The sequence below is a fragment of the Chiloscyllium plagiosum genome, unplaced genomic scaffold (assembly GCF_037043375.1).
Source record: "Chiloscyllium plagiosum isolate Xiang-an unplaced genomic scaffold, Cpla_swu_hap1 HiC_scaffold_38, whole genome shotgun sequence".
In the NCBI taxonomy this organism is placed as follows: Eukaryota; Metazoa; Chordata; class Chondrichthyes; order Orectolobiformes; family Hemiscylliidae; genus Chiloscyllium; species Chiloscyllium plagiosum.
In genome coordinates this window covers 76965305-76983192 of record NW_028270176.1, presented here as the reverse complement: position 1 = coordinate 76983192, position 17888 = coordinate 76965305, and the positions used below count along the sequence as shown (strand labels likewise).

Here is a 17888-nt window from a genome sequence, read left to right as displayed (position 1 = left end):
ATCCAAAGAGAAAAGGTGAAGCATCGGAACAGTATGGGGATGTGGCTGAAGGCAATCAGAAAGGAACAGGATGGGACAGCGATTAACTAAAACTGTACATCAGGGAATAGGTTTGTGACAGGAAATTGTGGGAGAGAGTAAGTTATGTTTTTTTTGAATGGACGAAGTCTGATCAATAAGGCAGATGGATGTGTGACACTGAGATAGAAGAGGTTTAGACACCAGAGAGATATGGTTACAGGGTGAACAAAAGGTGGACATAAATATTCAATGAATCACAATCTTGCGGAAACTCAGGCAAAATGGGTAACACTAAGAAAGGCATGACAGAGAAAGCATTTGGTCTTCGATCATGAAGTAGAGTCAGTCTGAATGTAAATTCTGGCTACGACTTGCCAAGGACACAAGCAGTAGAACAGTTTTAGCCACCAAACAGCATTCCGTTGCTCATCACTGCATAACACAGGAACGCATTGGAATTTTTTTAACTAACACATTGTGATAATTTTGGGAAACATCAATATTCACAAAATCTGGGACAGTCACACTGGCAAGAGTGATATTGGAAGAGGAGTTCAGAGAATTAGTTTTCAGTGTTTCTTTGAATAACAAATTGTGCGACTGGCGAGGGACGTAACTATCTCAGAGCGACCGTTGTGTGATGAAACGTAGTGAATGAGTAATGTCACCTGGAGAGATCCTCTGCGAAATTGTGATAAAGTGCAGTTTAAAGAAATATAAAGTTTTAAAGTGAATCACAGAAAGGACAAGCTACAACTAGAAAAAAAACAGCCAATTACATGAGTTTGAGAGGAGAACTGACCAAGGTCAACAGGCTAAACAGACTAAATATGTGTCTGCAAATGAACAGTGGAAAACATCTGAAGGAGCAGTATAAAACACTCAACAAAAGGACATTCCACTGAAACAGACAAATCCTCAGCAGGAAATCCCCATCGGTCCCTCACTCAAGTAAAAAGGATCATATTAGATTAACGGGCTTAGAGGATCACCAAAAAGTACTTAAAATTCTGAAGTGAGGGAATGTTTTAGGAGTAAGTTTTAAAGGGATTTCAAAGGGTCTGCTCGCAGGAGGAGGCCAGGTGGAAGAGGGAATAATTGACAAGGTTTTATGTCACAAAAGGAACCGGGAGAGCTGAAGGTGCTGGAGGTGGTAAGAATGTTACAGAGAGTGGTCAGGGCCTGAACGGTGTTACAAAGCCAGTACAGATTGCTGCAGCTGGAGGGGTTTGCAGAGGTAGGGAGGGATACATGTATTTTTATTTATTCATTCATGGGATAAGGGTGTCACTGATTGGACCAACATTCTTTGCCCCACTGCTAATTACCCAGTGTATAGCACAGAGTCAGCCATATTGCTGTGGGTCTGGTGTCACGTGCAGGCCAGACCAGGTTATAATGTCAGATGTTCTTCTCTAAAGGACGCAAGTGAACCAGATGAGTACTTCCTACTGGTCAACAATGCTTTTATGGTGGCCTCACCAATGTCTTGTACAGATACAACATGACATCCCAACTCTTACTCTAAATGCTCTGCCCAAAGAAGGTAACCATCCCAAACACCTGCTTCACCAACCTGTCCACCTGTGATACCACTTTCAGAGAAGTGTGTACCTGCATCCCTGGGTCTCTGACTGACACTACCCAGGGCCCGAACATTAACTGTACAAGTCCCACCCTGGTTAGTTTCACCAAAATGGAACACTTCACATTATCTAATTAAACTCCATCTGCTATTCTTCACCTACTATCCCAGTGTACTATTCGTCCTGTTGTATCACAGATAACTTTCTTCACTGTCCACTTTACCAACAATTTCAGTGTCACTCAAAAATCTTAATTACCACAAAACCAATATTCCCATCCAAACCATTTATCCAAATGACAAACAACAGTGGACCCACTCCACCGCTGGTCACATACCTCCAGTCAGAAAAACAATATGTCTCCCATCACCCTCTATCTCCTATCATCAAGCCCAATTTTGTATCCATTTCACTAGCTCCTCCTGAATGCCATATCCTTTTACATTGATCTGAGCTTATTACCCAGTTTACCATACAGAACGTAGAACACAGAACAGTACAGCACAAGACCCTTCGGCCATGATGCCATGCTATTTTTTTACCCGACTGTAAGATCAAACTACCTTACATAACCTTCATTTTACTATCATCCATGTGCCTATCCAAGAAATCTATTAAATGTCCGCTCCACCCACCCACCACTCTCTGTGTAAAGAACCTACATCTGAAATCTCCCCTTACCCATCCTCCAATCACCTTAAAATTATGCCCCCTTGTACCATGCATGCCATGGGATAAAGAGGACTCTCACTATTCACTCTATCTATGCCTCACACCATCTTGTTAACCTCTACCAAGTCTCCCCTCACCCTTCTTCACTCCAATGAGAAAAGCCTTAGCTCCCTCAACCTTTCTTCATAAGCCATGCTCTCCAGTCCAGGCAGTATCCTGGTAAATCTCCTCTTTACCCTCTCTAAAGCTTCCACATCCTTCCTGTAAAAAGGGACCAAAACTGAACACAATATTCTAATCGGGGTCTAAACAGGGCTCTATAGACCTGCAGCATAACCTCATGGCTTTAAAACCCCCAGCTAATGAAAGCCAATACAACATATTTCTTCTCAACAACACTATCAGCATGGGTGGTAAATTTGACGTATCCGTGTTCATGAAATCCAAGATCCATCTGTTCCTCCACACTATTCAATATTCTGTCTTTACCCCTGTATTCTGCATTCAAGTCTCACCTTCCAAAATGCAGCACTTCACACTTTTCCAGATTTGACTTGATCTGCCACTTCTCAGCCCAGCTCTACATCCTGTCAATGTCCCATTGCAACCTCCAACAGACATCCACACTATTCACCACTCCACCAACCTTTGTGTCATTGGCAAACTTACTTACCCAGTCTTCCACTCACACATCCAAGTCATCCAGAAATCACAAAGAGCAGAGATTTTTTCACCTCTCCCTGCAGAAAACCCTCTGGTCACCGAGCTCCAGGCTGAATGATTTCCATCTGTCATCACCCTCTCTCTTCTATGGGCCAGGAATTCTGTATCCAGACAGGCAGGTTTCCATGTATCCCATACTCTGTACTTTCTAAATGAGCCACAAATGATTTGTCACATTCTCAAAGGATTCAATAAGATTTGTGAGGCATGACCTGTCCCTTACAAAGCCAAGCTGACTTTCTCTAATCAAACTATGGTTTTCCAAGGAATCATAAATCCTGGCTCCTCGAGTCCTCTCCAATAATCTGCACATCACAGACAGAAGACTGACAGGTCTGTGATTCCCAGGAATATCTCTATTCCCTTTCTTGAACAACGCATGCCTGATTCACCTAACCAGCACATCTTTGGGCTGTGGATGGAAACCGGAGCACCTGTCGGAAACCCACACAGACACGGAGAGAATGTGCAAACACCACACAGATAGTCGCCTGGGGCTGGAATCGAAATCTCATCCCTGGTGCTGTGAGGCAGCAGTGCTAACCACTGAGCCACTGTGCTGGCCCATGTAACTCTCTAGATCCCTGCTTCTGATCCTTGGATCCTCAATGTTAAGTTATTTTCCTTCTTCCTCTTGACTCGATGTCCTACATCGCTTGGAACCTTGTCAAATGCTTTGCTGAATTTCATGTCGACAACATTAACTGCTCTGCCTTCATCTATTTCTTGGCCAACTCCTCAAAGAGTCAATCCAGTGTGTGAAGCACGGTTTCCCACTCACAAAGCCATGCTGACTATCTCTAATCAGCCCTTGCCTTTCCAAATATATGTCGCTCCTTTCTCTCAGAATCTCCTCCAACAACCTCCCCAGCATTGGGATCACGGGGCTGTAATTTCCTGGTGTTTCCCTGCAGCCCTTTAGTGATGGAATAGCATTAGCCACCCTCCAGTCTTCCGGTACCTCACTGTGTCTGTTGATAATATAAATATCTCTGTTAGGGACACTGCAATCTCTTCCCTAGCTTCCCAAAATATTCAAGGATAGACCTAATGAGCTACTGAGGATTGATCTACCTTTATTTGTTTTAAGATTCCAGCACTTTTTCTTCTCTGTTCTGGATTCTTTCCAAGACATCACTATATATTTCCCCAAGTTCCTGACCTTCTATGTCTTTCTCCACAGTAAATTCTGACAAGATTGTTTTGTCTAATATCTCAACCACATCCTGATAGTTAAGATGCCTGTTCTCTACCAAGTTACTCCTTAACCCAAACTGAAACTTGTGTAAAGGTTTCTGAAAATTAAAATAAACCGTATCCTCGGTACAACCACTCCTACACCCGTATCTATGCTGCCATTTATATTCACACGAATAAAAATACAATCCAACAGGCTCAAAAACACATTATCTATTTATTAATTGCGTTTCTGAGGGTCCAGTTATTGTTTATTGACATATCCTTTCTAATACATTCCAGCTCCCGACCTACTGTCAGGCTAACAAACACTGTTTGGTTTCAGACTGGCAGCAGAAGAGGTTATGGAAGTTCTTGTTTATCAATCTGAAAAAGGTAGCTTAGAGGTTCAACAGGTAATAGAGGCTTTGGAAATAGGGAGGGTCGTGGGGACTGAAGGATATTATGGAGATAGGGAGTGCTGTGGGGACTGTATGAGATTATGGACATAGAGAATGCAGTGGTGACTGAAGAACATTATGGAGATAGGGAGTGTTGTGGGGCCTGAAAGAGGCCAAAGTGGTCTGGAGGTCTGTTGGGACTGAAGTAGGTTGCACAGATCAGGAGGATCATGGGGATTAAAGGAGGTTGCTCTGAACGGGAGGGACGTCGGGTCTGGATGAGACTATGGAGGTAAGGAGGGTCGTAGGGCCTTTTGGAGGTTATGGAGTTAGGGATGTTTGTGGGGAATGATTCAGGTTTCATGGACAGGAAAATCTTGAGGAGTGAAGGAGTTTATGGAGATATGGAGGGCTGTGGGAACTGAAGGGGCTTACACACGTAGGGAGGACTGTGGGGACATGAGGGAGGTTATGGAGATAGTAAGTTTATAGAGAAGAACAGGAACGAAGTGCAGGTATCGACCATTTGACCACAGAGTCGGTCCCACCATTCAATATGATCACGACTGATCATCTAACCCACGTAAAAACAATGACTGCAGATGCTGGAAACCAGATTCTGGATCAGTGGTGCTGGAAGAGCACAGCAATTCAGGCAGCATCCGAGGATAGGCAAAATCGACGTTTCGGGCAAAAGCCCTTCATCAGGAATGAAGGGTTTTTGCCCGAAACGTCGATTTTGCCTATCCTCGAATGCTGCCTGAATTGCTGTGCTTTTCCAGCACCACTGATCATCTAACCCAGTAGAGTATTCCTGCTTTCACACCTTACTCTGATATTATAGTGACCACTGGCATTTAGTGATGCAGCGGGCTGTAGTAACTGGGACGGGGGTGTGTCTTACTGAGAATAGGAGGGTTGTGGAAGCTGGAACAGGTGACAGGTGCAGGGAAGGTTTAGGAATGGGAGGACTTTACATGGATTTGAAGGAATGCAGGGAAGGGATGTGGTAACAATCACAGGAAGGATTTTGGGAATCGATCTGAGACGGGTACACCTGAGAACAGAAGGGAATCAAAGAGTCAGGGCAGGCAGGGACAAGGTAGGACTAATAAATTAAACCGCATTTATTTCAATGCAAGGGACCTCACAGGGAAGGCAGATGAACACAGGGCATGTATAGGAACATGGGACTGGGATATCATAGCAATTACAGAAACATGGCTCAGGGATGGGCAGGACTGGTAGCTTAATGTTCCAGGATACAAATGCTACAGGAAGGATAGAAAGGGAGGCAACAGAGGAGGGGGAGTGGCATTTTTGATAAGGGATAGTATTACAGCTGTGTTGAGGGAGGCTATTCCCAGAAATACATCCAGGGAAGTTATTTAGGTGGAACTGAGAAATAAGAAAGGGATGATCAGCTTATTGGGATTGTATTGTCGACCCCCCAATAGTCAGAGGGAAATTGAGAAACAAACTTGTAAGGAGATCTCAGCTATATGTAAGAGTAATAGGGTAGGTATGGTAGGGGATTTTAACTTTCCAAACATCGACTGGGACTGCCATAATGTTAAAGGTTTAGACGGAGAGGAATTTCTTAAGTGTGTACAAGACAATTTTCCGATTCAGTATGTGGATGTACCGACTAGAGAAAATGCAAAACTTGGCCTACTCTTGGGAAATAAGGCAGGGCAGGTGACTGAGCTGTCAGTGGGGGAGCACTTCGGGGCCAGCGACCATAATTCTATTTGTTTTAAAATAGTGATGGAAAAGGATAGACCAGATCTAAAAGTTGAAGTGCTAAATTGGAGAAAGGCCACTTTTATGGTATTAGGCAAGAACAACACGGTGGCACAGTGGTTAGCACTGCTGCCTCACACCGCAAGAGACCCAGGTTCAATTCCCGCCTCAGGCGACTGGCTGTGTGGAGTTTGCACATTCTCCCCGTGTCTGGGTGGGTTTCCTCCGGGTGCTCCAGTTTCGTCCCACAGCTTAGGTGAACTGGCCACGCTAAATTGCCCGTAGTGTTAGGTGCAGAGGTAAATGTAGGGGAATGGGTCTGGGTCGGTGGGGACTTGTTGGGCAGAAGGGCCTGTTTCCAAACTGTAAGTAATCTAAACTTTCGAAAGCTGACTGAAGGCAGATGTTCGCAGGTAAAGGGACGGCTGGAAAATGTGAAGCCTTCAGAAATGAGATAACAAGAATCCAGAGAAAGTATATTCCTGTCAGGGTGAAAGGGAAGGCTGGTAGGTATATAGAATGCTAGATGACTAAAGAAATTGAGGGATTGGTTCAGAAAAAGAAGGAAACATATGTCAGGTATAGACAGGATAGATCGAGTGAATCCTTGGCAGAGAAAAATAAAGTAGGAGTATACTTAAGAGGGAAATCAGGAGGGCAAAACGGGGACATGAGATAGCTTTGGCAAATAGAATTAAGGGCAATTGAGAGGGTTTTCACAAATATATTAAGGACAAAGGGGTAACTAGGGAGAGAATAGGTCCCCTCAAAGATCAGCAAGGCAGCCTTTGTGTGGAGCCACAGAAAATGGGGGAAATACTAAATGAACATTTTGCATCAGTATTTACTGTGGAAAAGGATTTGGAAGATATAGACTGTAGGGAAATAGATGGTGACATCTTGCAAAATGTCCAGAGGAGGAAGTGCTGGATGTCTTCAAATGGTTAAAGGTAGATAAGTCCCTAGGACCTGATCAGCTGTACCCGAGAACTCTGTGGGAAGCTAGACAAGTGATTGCTGGGCCTCGTGCTGAGATATTTGTATCATCGATAGTCACAGGTGAGGTGCCGGAAGACTGGAGGTTGGCAAACATGGTGCCATATGTTTAAGAAGGACGGTAAAGACAAGCCAGGGAACTATAGACGGGTGAGCCTTACCTCAGCGGTGGGCAAGTTGTTGGAGGGAATCCTGAGGGACAGGCTGTTCGTGTATTTGGAAAGGCAAGGACTGATTAGGGATAGTCAACATGGCTTTGTGCGTGGGAAATCATGTCTCAAAAACTTGATATAGTTTTTTGAAGAAATAACAAAGAAGATTGATGAGGGCAGAGTAGTAGATGTGATCTATATGGACTTCAGTAAGGCGTTCGACAAGGTTCCCCATGTGAGACTGGTTAGCAAGGTTCGATCTCATGGAATACAGGGAGAAGTAGCCATTTGGATACAGAACTGGCTCAAAGGTAGAAGACAGAGGGTGGTGGTGGAGGGTTGTTTTTTCAGACTGGAGGTCTGTGACCAGTGGAGTGCCACAAGGATCGGTGCTGGGCCCTCTACTTTTTGTCATTAACATAAAAGATTTGGATGCGAGCATAAGAGGTACAGTTAGTAAGTTTGCAGATTACACCAAAATTGCATTACATTTCAAATATGTGAAGGGGCTATCGGGAAGCGAGGAGGTTACAGAAATAGGAATTGTTATAGGAATTAAAAATTATTAAAGACAATTGACCACAAGACATGCCATAGATACAGTGTTGCAGAGTAGTGAGTCTCAGTACAACAGAACTTACATTAGGGGTGGTGATTGAGCCTGGGGTGTGTGTGTGTACTGTGCTCCCCCTCCAGCACTGTATTAATGTCATGTCTTGTGAAGAGGGCTACCTCAGGTTAAAACTGGATCTGGACCAGATGGGCCAATGGGCTGAGAAGTGGCAGATGGAGTTTATTTCAGATAAATGCGAGGTGTTGCATTTTGGGAAAGCAAATCTTAGCAGAACTTATAATACTTAATGGTAAGGTCCTAGGGAGTGTTACTGAACAAAGAGACCTTGGAGTGCAGGTTCATAGCTCCTTGAATGTGAATTCACAGGTAGATAGGATAGTGAAGAAGGTGTTTGATATGCTTTCCTTTGTTGGTCAGAGTATTGAGTACAAGAGTTGGGAGATCATGTTGCAGCTCTACAGGACGCTGGTTAGGCCACTGTTGGAATATTGCGTGCAATTCTGGTCTCCTTATCGGAAAGATGTTGTGCAACTTGAAAGTGTTCAGAAAAGATTTACAAAGATGTTGCCAGGGTTGGAGGATTTGAGCTACAGGGATAGGCTGAACAGGCTGGGGTTGTTTTCCCTGGAACGTCGGAGGCTGAGGGGTGACCTTACAGAGGTTTACAAAATTATGAGGGACATGAATAGCATAAATAGACAAAGTTTTTATTCCCTGTGGTCGGGGAGTCCAGACTATCCCAATAAAATAGCTTAGTCCTCCCTGAGTACTGGTAGCAGTGCTCCTGATGCGGTCTCCTCTCCATTAGGGAGACTGGACGCCTCCCAGCAGAGCGCTTTAGGGAACATCTCTGGGACAACCACACCAATCAACCCCACCGACCTGTGTCCCAACATTTCAACTCTCCCTCCCACTCTGCTGAGGACGTGCAGTTCCTGGGCTTCCTCCACCGCCGCATCCTCACCACCCGTGCCTGGAGAAAGAATGCCTCATCTTCCACCTCGGAACACTTCAACCCCAGGGCATCAGTGTGGATTTCACCAATTTCCTCATTTCCCCTTCCCCCATCTCACCCCACCTCCAGCCTTCCTTCTCAGCACTGCCCTCATGACCTGTCCTACCGGCCTATCTCCCTTTCCACATATCCACTCAACCCTCATCTCTGACCTATTACCTTTATCCCCAACCCCATTCACCTACTGTACTCTATGCTATTTTCTCCCCATTCCCCACTCCCCTCTCATTTATCTCTCCATCCTGCAGGCTCCCGGCCTCTATTCCTGATGAAAGGCTTTTGCCCGAAACGTCGATTTTCCTGCTTCTCGGATGCTGCCTGGCCTGCCGTGCTTTTCCAGCACCACTCTAATCTAGACTCTGGTTTCCAGCATCTGCAGTCCTTGTTTTTTACTTATTGGAGGAGACTACCGAGATAAGGCATGTTGCAGATACTGAAGCAAGTTACAGGGATAGGGATGGTAGACTGGAATGCAGTACATTTCAAATATGTGAAGGGGCTATCGGGAAGCGAGGAGGTTACAGAAATAGGAATTGTTATAGGAATTAAAAATTATTAAAGACACTGGACCACAAGACATGCCATAGATACAGTGTTGCAGAGTAGTGAGTCTCAGTACAACAGAACTTACATTAGGGGTGGTGACTGACCCTGGGGTGTGTGTGTGCGCACTATGCTCCCCCTCCAGCACTGTATCAATGTCATGTCTTGTTCACAGATGTTTGGAACCCTCTCATTGCTCTTTGCTCTGTGCACTGTGGGTGACCTTACCTCACTACAGGATTTATTGAAGGCTCCAGATCACCTTTCCCTTTGTCTCACTCTGGCAGACCAACTGTGTTCAATGTGGTGATGGACAATCTACCACGCAGCTGGGAAGGCTATTGAGTCAGGACCTTCCTGAGTAACTACAGGAGACAGAGAAATAGACAGAATGGAAAGTTAAACAGATGCAGTGAGGGTTACACATGGAGAATGGGACTGAGTCCCACAGAGACCTGTAAAATGGAGCGATATTAAGTAATAGTCCCAGATTGCTGGAAGATGTCAGGATCACACAGTCATGTTGGAAGAATGGGTTTAGCTTCATGATGCTCTGGTATCAGTGCTCAGGGATGAGCAGCCAGTGAGCAGGTGAAGTAATGGGATAGCGGTATTATTGCGAGAGAATGTATCCAAAACCTCAGCTAATGTTCAGGGGAGGCAGGTTTGAATCCCACCATCTGAAATGGAGACATTTGAAATCAATAATTTTAAAAATAATAATTAACAATCCACAAATTAGTATGAGACCAGTGCTGATGTACAACAAATCCAAACACTTGTCCTTTAGAGAAGGACATCTGCCCATCCAGACGTGGTCTGCACGACATCCCCACAGAAAAGTGATTGCCTCTCAATGACCCTCTGAAATGGCCGAGCAAGTTACTCAGCTCAAGAGCAGCTAGGGCTGGGCAAGAAAGGCTGGTCAGCCAGAGACACACACATCCCAGACCTGATTTACAACAATAATCCATTCGGATGGTCCCACTGGAACCGTGCTGGGACCAGGGTCCTGGCCGATCATGTCGGTAGGTTTATGGACAGGGTTTGAAACTGACAGAGAGGATGCAGGGACAGGGTTCAGGTGAAAGGAGCTTTCCAAATCCAAAGGGAAAAGGTGAAGCAATGGAACAGCATGGGAATGTGGCTGAAGACAAGCAGAAAGGAACAGGATGGGACAGAGTTTAACTAAAATTGTACATCAGCAAATAGATTTGTGACAGAAAATTGTGGGAAAGAGTAAGTTCTGTTTTTTTTTCAAATGGACAACGTCGCTGTCACAAATCCATCTACCTTATTACAAAGCGATAAAAGAGATTTAGACAGCTGGGAGACATGGATACAGCGTGAACAAAAATATTCAGTGGTTCACAATCTTGCGGAGACTCAGGCAAAATGGGTAACACTAACAATAATGGATTCCAAAGGCATTACAGAGAAAGCATTTGGTCGCAGATCATGAAGTAGAGTCAGTCTGAATGTAAATACTGGCTACTACTTGCCAAGGACACGAGCAGCAGAATAGTTTTAGCCAACGAACAGTATTGCATGACTCATCACTGCATTAAACAGGAACTCATTGGAATTATTTTAACAAAGGCATTATGATAATTTTGGAAACTTTAATATTCGTATAATCGGGGTCAATCACACGGACAGCATTGATATTCGAAGAGGAGTTCGGTTAATTTTTTTTCAGTGTTTCTTTGAAAAACACATTGTGCAACTGGCTAGGGACATAAATATCACAGAGCGACCGTGTGATGAAACTTAGTGAATGAGTAACGTCACCTGCAGAGATCCTTCGGGAAATTGTTATAAAGTGCAGTTTAAATAAATATAAAGTTTTAAAGTGAATCACAGAAAGGACAAACTACAACTACAAACAAAAATAGCCAATTACATGAATTTGAGAGAACTGACCAAGGTAAACAGGCTAAACAGACTGAAACATGTGTCAGTAAATGAACAGTGGAAAACATTTAATGGAATAGTATAAAACACTCAACAAAAGGATATTCCATTGAAACGGTAAAAACCTCAGCAAGAAATCCCCACTGGTCCCTCACTCAGGAAAAAAGTGATCATACTAGATTATGAGGCTGAGAAGATCACCACAAAATACTTAAATCCTGAAGTGAGAGAGTGCTTTAGGTGTAAATGTTAAATGGATTTCAAAGGGTCTGCTAGAAGGAGAATGGCAGTGGGAAGGGGAATGATTGTCAAGGTTTAATGACACAATAGGAACAGGGAGAGGTGAAGGTGCTGGAGGTGGTGAGAGTGTTACAGAGAGTGGTCAGGGTCTGAACGGTGTTACAAAGCCAGTACAGATTGCTGCAGGTGGAGGTGTTTGCAGAGGGAGGGAGGGACATATGTATTTTTATTTATTCATTCATGGGATGTGAGTGTCATTGCCTGGACTAACATTCTTTGACCCCACCGGTAATTATCCAGAGGGCAGCTCAGATCAGCCATAATGCTGTGGGTCTGGAGTCACATGACGTCCAGACCAGGTTAGAATGTCAGATGTCCTTCCCTAACTGAGGCAAGTGAACCAGGTGAGTTCTTCCTACTGAACAACAATGTTTTTATGATAGCCTCACCAATGTCTTTTACAGATACACCATGACATCCGAACTCCTCCTCTCAATGCTCTCCTAATGAAGGTAACCATCCCAAACGCCTGCTTCACCAGCCTGTCTACCTGTGACACCACATTCAAAGAATTGTGTACCTGCATCCCTGGGTATCTGGCTGACAACACTACCCAGGGTCCGAGCATTAACTGTACAAGTCCCACCCTGGTTGTTTCACCAAAATGGAACACTTCACCTTTATCTAATTAAACTCCATCTGCTATTCTTCAGCTCACTATCCCAGCAGGACTGTTCATCCTGTTGTATCATAGATAATCTTCTCCACTAACCACTTTACCAACAATGTCAGTGACACCCAAGAAGCTTACTTACCAGGAAACCAATACTCCCATCCAAACCATTTATCCAAATGACAAACAACAGTGAACCCACTACACCGCAGTTTCCATGCCTCCAGTCAGAAAAACATGTCTCCCACCACCCTCTGTCTCCTACCATCAAGTAATTTTTGTATCCAGTTCACTAGCTCCTCCTGAATGCCATATCCTTTTACACTGATCTGAGCTTATTACCCAGTTTACCAGAGAACGTAGAACACAGAACAGTTCAGCCCAAGACCCTTCGGCCATGATGCTATGACAACTTTTTATCCGACTGTAAGATCAAACTAACTTACATACCCTTCGTTTTACTACTCTCCATGTGTCTGTCTAAGAGTCTATTAAATGTCCCAAATGTGTCTTATTTTACTACCACCATTGGCAGTCCATTCAACCACCTACCATTCTCTATCCTCTTATCCATCCTCCAATCACCTTAAAATTATACCCCCTTGTAACAGCCATTTATGCCATAGGAGGAAAAGTCTCTGACTATTCACTCTCTCTGTGCCTCTCATCATCTTGTTCACCTCTACCAAGTCACCCCACCTACTTCTTCACTCCAATGAGCAAAGCCTTAGCTCCCTCAACCTTTCTCCATACGAAATGCCCTCCATTCCAGGCAGCATCCTGGAAAATCTCCTGTGTACGCTCTCTAAATCTTGCACATCCTTCCTGTAAACAGGGGACCAGAACTGAACACAATATTCCAATTGTAGTCTCACCGGGATGCTATAAAGATGCAAAAAAACCTCATGGCTCTTAAAATCGATCCCCTTGCTAAGGAAAGCCAACACAACATATGCCTTTTTAACAACCCCATCAACGTGTGTGGCAACTTGAGGGATCTATGGACACGGACCCCATGATCTCTCTGTTCCTCCACACTGCCAAGTATTCTGCCTTTCACCCTGTATTCTGTATTCAAATTCGACCTTCCAGAATGAATCACTTCACACTTTTCCAGATTGAACTCCATCTGCCACTTCCAGCCCAGCTCTGCATCCTGTCAATGTCCCATTGCAACCTACAACAGCCCTCCACGTTCCCCACCACTCCACCAACCTTGGTGTGATTGGCAAACTTACTAACCCACTCTCAAACATCCACATCCAAGTCATTTATAAAAATCACAGAGAACAGGGTCCCAGAGCCGATTGTTACAGAACACCACTGGTCACTGAGCTCCAGGCTCAATACTGTCCATCTGCTGCCAACCTCTGTCTTCTCTGGGCCATCCGATCCTGTATCCAGACAGACAGATTTCCCTGTATCCCAATCATCCTTCTTTTCTGAATGAAACATCAATGTATTCTGTCATATCCTCAAAGAATTCAATAAGGTTTGTGAGGCATGACCTGCCCCACACAAACCCATGCTGACTGTCTCTAATTTAACTATGGTTTTCCAAGTAGTCATAAATCCTGTCTTTAGAGTCCTCGCCAATAATCTGCACTTCACAGACATTAGACTAAATCTGTAATTCCCAGAATTCTACCTCCGTAATATGGTCCAGACTCTACAAATCTTCCCTCCTCTGCCATGTTCCCCAGAAGGGTACTGAAGGGTGGTGGGGGTTACGGAGATAGGGAGGCATATCAGGACACGAGAATTTTGCGGACATTATGAGGGTTGCCGTGCCAAAAGGAGGCTTAAGTAATTGTGAGGTTTCATGGTGATGAAGGCATTTGAGGAGGGAGGGAGGGAGGATTGTAGGGAAATGAGAGGTTTCACAGTTTAGGTGCTTTGTTAGGACTGCAAAAGGTTACTGAGTTGGGAAGGGTGTAAGCACTGGTGGATATTACATAAACATGTGGTTTTGGTTGCAATGCAGGAAGAGGATTCAGGAAGCTGGAGAGTATGGGGTCTGAACGAGGTTACACAAATGGGAAGAGTTGGCCGGAGTGGGGGTGGTTACAGAGACAGCAATGGTCTGATCTGGAGCAGAGGACCCAGATTGGGAGAGATGTGGGGACTGGAGGTGGTTTCACAGGGAGGGAGGACCATAGACCCACAGGAGGTTACATAAATGTGGAGAGCTGTAGGGCTGACGGGCTCATGGAGATGGGAATGTTGGGAGGGATAGAGAAGTTTACAGGGATAAGGATGTTTGTAGGCCAGGGCTGGATCACAGACAGAGAGTGTTTTAGGGAGCTGAGCAGATTACAGAGATAAAGAGGTTTGTATCGACTGGAAGAACAAACAGAGATATGCAGGGTAGTCGTGACTGAAGATGTTTATAGACATAGGAAGGCTTAGGTTCTGGGGGTTATGGAGGCTGTGGAATCTGGAATTTTCAGAGATTGTGATAACAATTTTGGTCAGAGACAGTTTCACAGATAAGGGAGCATAGCACAAACAGGAGGAAGTTGTAGGGGAGGGTGACGTTTAAACAGATAGTGGTGTAAGAGCTGGACAAGGTTATGAAGATGGGTAGATGGAGGAGACACAGGAGGAGCTTACATTGACATGGGGGTGATAGTGACAGGAGGGTGTTAAATAGATAGTGGGTTTTGTAGGGTCTGGATTGGGAGAGGCACAGGCATGGAATGAGTTCGACAGATCAGGAATACTGCAGAGACCGGAGAGGATTACACTGATAGGGATGGTGGTCGGGTCTCCACAGACTGTTTAGGGAATGGAAGAGATTTGGTAGACAGGGAGGGATGTAAGAGCTGCAGGAGCTTATGGAGAGTTGAAGAGTTGGAGCAATTTGCAGAGGTAGGTTTCTCAGACAGGAGTAGGTTATAGATAGTGAAGGTTGTGTGGTCTGAGTAAGTCAAAAAGAGGAGAGTTTTCGCGTCTGGAAGAGGTAACACTGACAGGGACAGTTGAAGAGACTGAAGCAAAAATGCATGGAGAAGGTTACACAGATAGGGAGGTGAGTAGGGACTGAAGGTGAATACACAGACATGGAGGGTTGTATTGTTCGACGGAGCTGAGAGGGACAGGGACTGGTGTAGGGATTTACACAGATAGAGAAGGTTGTGTTTTTAGAGAAGGTTACAATGATACAGACAGTGTTAGGGAGTGTTTAGTGGACGACAGAGGAGCTCAGAGAGAATGTATTATGGGGAGTAGAGGAGATTACAGACACAGACATGGCTGCCGGTTTGAAAAGAGCTTCTACAGATCCTCGGTGCTGTAAAGCTGGAGGGAGATTATAACAGTGAGTGTTGCCAAGCCTTAATTACTTCACTGATATAGAGCAGGTCTCAGCATAACTGTTAAAGGGAAGTTGAGACAGTCCAGATGAGTTTTCAGAGATACAAATGTTTATGGGAGTTTCAAGAGGGAACAATGATTGGGAGTGCTGTACCAAATGGTAATAGTTATAGGGAGGGTTCTAAACGCAGGAAGAGGTGACAGACATATCGATCTTTGTAAGGACTGGAGAAAGTTACATCGCCAAGGAGTGTTTTAGAGTCTGGAGGAGATTACAGTGTTAAGGAGAATATTGGGGATAAGGCCAGGTGTAGGAGACGGGGATGGTTGACAGGGCTGGACAATAACCTGAATAGAATCGCCATCGTGTGGAGCCAGGCCATTCGGCCCAACCAGTCCATTCCAAACCTCTGAAGGGCATCCTACCCAGACCCACCCCTCTACCTATACATTAAACCCTGCATTTCTCGTGGTGAACTTACTTAAACCACACATTCCTGAATACTACAGTCAATTTATGACGGCCAATTCACTGATGGTGCAAATTTTGTACAGACACACACACACAGCAAGGGAGCGACACGCAAACACACACAGTGAGGGGGATTCCCGCAGACACACAGCGAGGGAAGGGCATGCGCACACACACACACACACACAGTGAGGGGGATACACGCTGACACACAGCGAGGGAAGGACATGCGCACACACACACACAGTGAGGGGGATGCACGCTGACACACAGCGAGGGAAGGACACACACAGCGAGGAAGCGACACACACACGCAGCGAGGGGGGACACGTGCACACACACAGCGAGGGAGGGACACACACACACACACACAGCGAGGGAGGGACACGCGCACACACACAGCGAGGGAGGGACACGCGCACACACACAGCGAGGGAGGGACACGCGCACACACACAGCGAGGTAGGGACACGCGCACACACACAGCGAGGGAGGGACACGCACACACACACAGCGAGGGAGGGACACGCACACACACACAGCGAGGGAGGGACACGCACACACAGCGAGGTAGGGACACGCAGACACACACAGCGAGGGAGGGACACGCACACACACACAGCGAGGGAGGGACACGCGCACACACACAGCGAGGGAGGGACACGCGCACACACACAGCGAGGGAGGGACACGCACACACACACAGCGAGGGAGGGACACGCACACACACACAGCGAGGGAGGGACACGCACACACACACACAGCGAGGGAGGGAGGGACACGCACACACAGCGAGGGAGGGACACGCACACACACACAGCGAGGGAGGGACACGCACACACACACAGTGAGGGAGGGACACACACAGCGAGGGAGGGACACGCGCACACACACAGCGAGGGAGGGACAAGCGCACACACACAGCGAGGGAGGGACACGCGCACACACACAGCGAGGGAGGGACACACACACACACACCAGCGAGGGAGGGACACGTGCGCACACACACAGCGAGGGAGGGACACACACACATGCAGCAAGAGAGGGACACACACACACGAAGCGAGCGAGGGACACGCACACAGCGAGGGAGAGACACACACACACGAAGCGAGCGAGGGACACGCACTCAGCGAGGGAGAGACACTCACATACAGCGAGAGGGGGACACGCACACACGCAGCGAGGGAGGGATACGCACACACGATGCGAGCGAGGGACACGGACACACACAGCGAGGGAGGGACGCGCACACCCAGTGAGGAAGGGACAAACACACACACTTATGGTGAGGGGAATACACGCAGACACACAGCGAGGGAGGGACACACACTTACACTGCAAGGGAGGGACACGCACACACCGCGAAGGAGGGACAAGCACACACATGTCGAAGGGGAGGGCATGTGCACAGAAATTGAGAGGGACACACAAACAGCGAGAGAGGACACACACAGACATGGCAAGGGTGGGACACGTGCACACAGCAAGCTGGTCACACACACACACAAGGGATGGACACACACACACACACACAGCAAGGGAGGGACACGTGCACACACAGCAATGGGGGACATGCCCTCACACTGCGAGGGGGATATACACAAAGAGCAAGGCAGGGACACACACACACACACAGCGAGGGAGTGACACGCACACACAGCAACAGGGA

General features: G+C 46.2%; 1 long non-coding RNA gene across 1 annotated transcript in view; it reads right to left on the bottom strand.

Annotated features, from left to right (window-relative positions):
- Positions 1 to 17888, bottom strand: part of LOC148139648 (uncharacterized) — a 37853-nt gene that overhangs the window by 1223 nt on the left and 18742 nt on the right. Inside the window, exon 3 of the long non-coding RNA XR_015753677.1 lies at positions 9831 to 9967. This is a non-coding gene — a long non-coding RNA (uncharacterized LOC148139648). The remainder of the gene's footprint in view (positions 1 to 9830; positions 9968 to 17888) is intronic.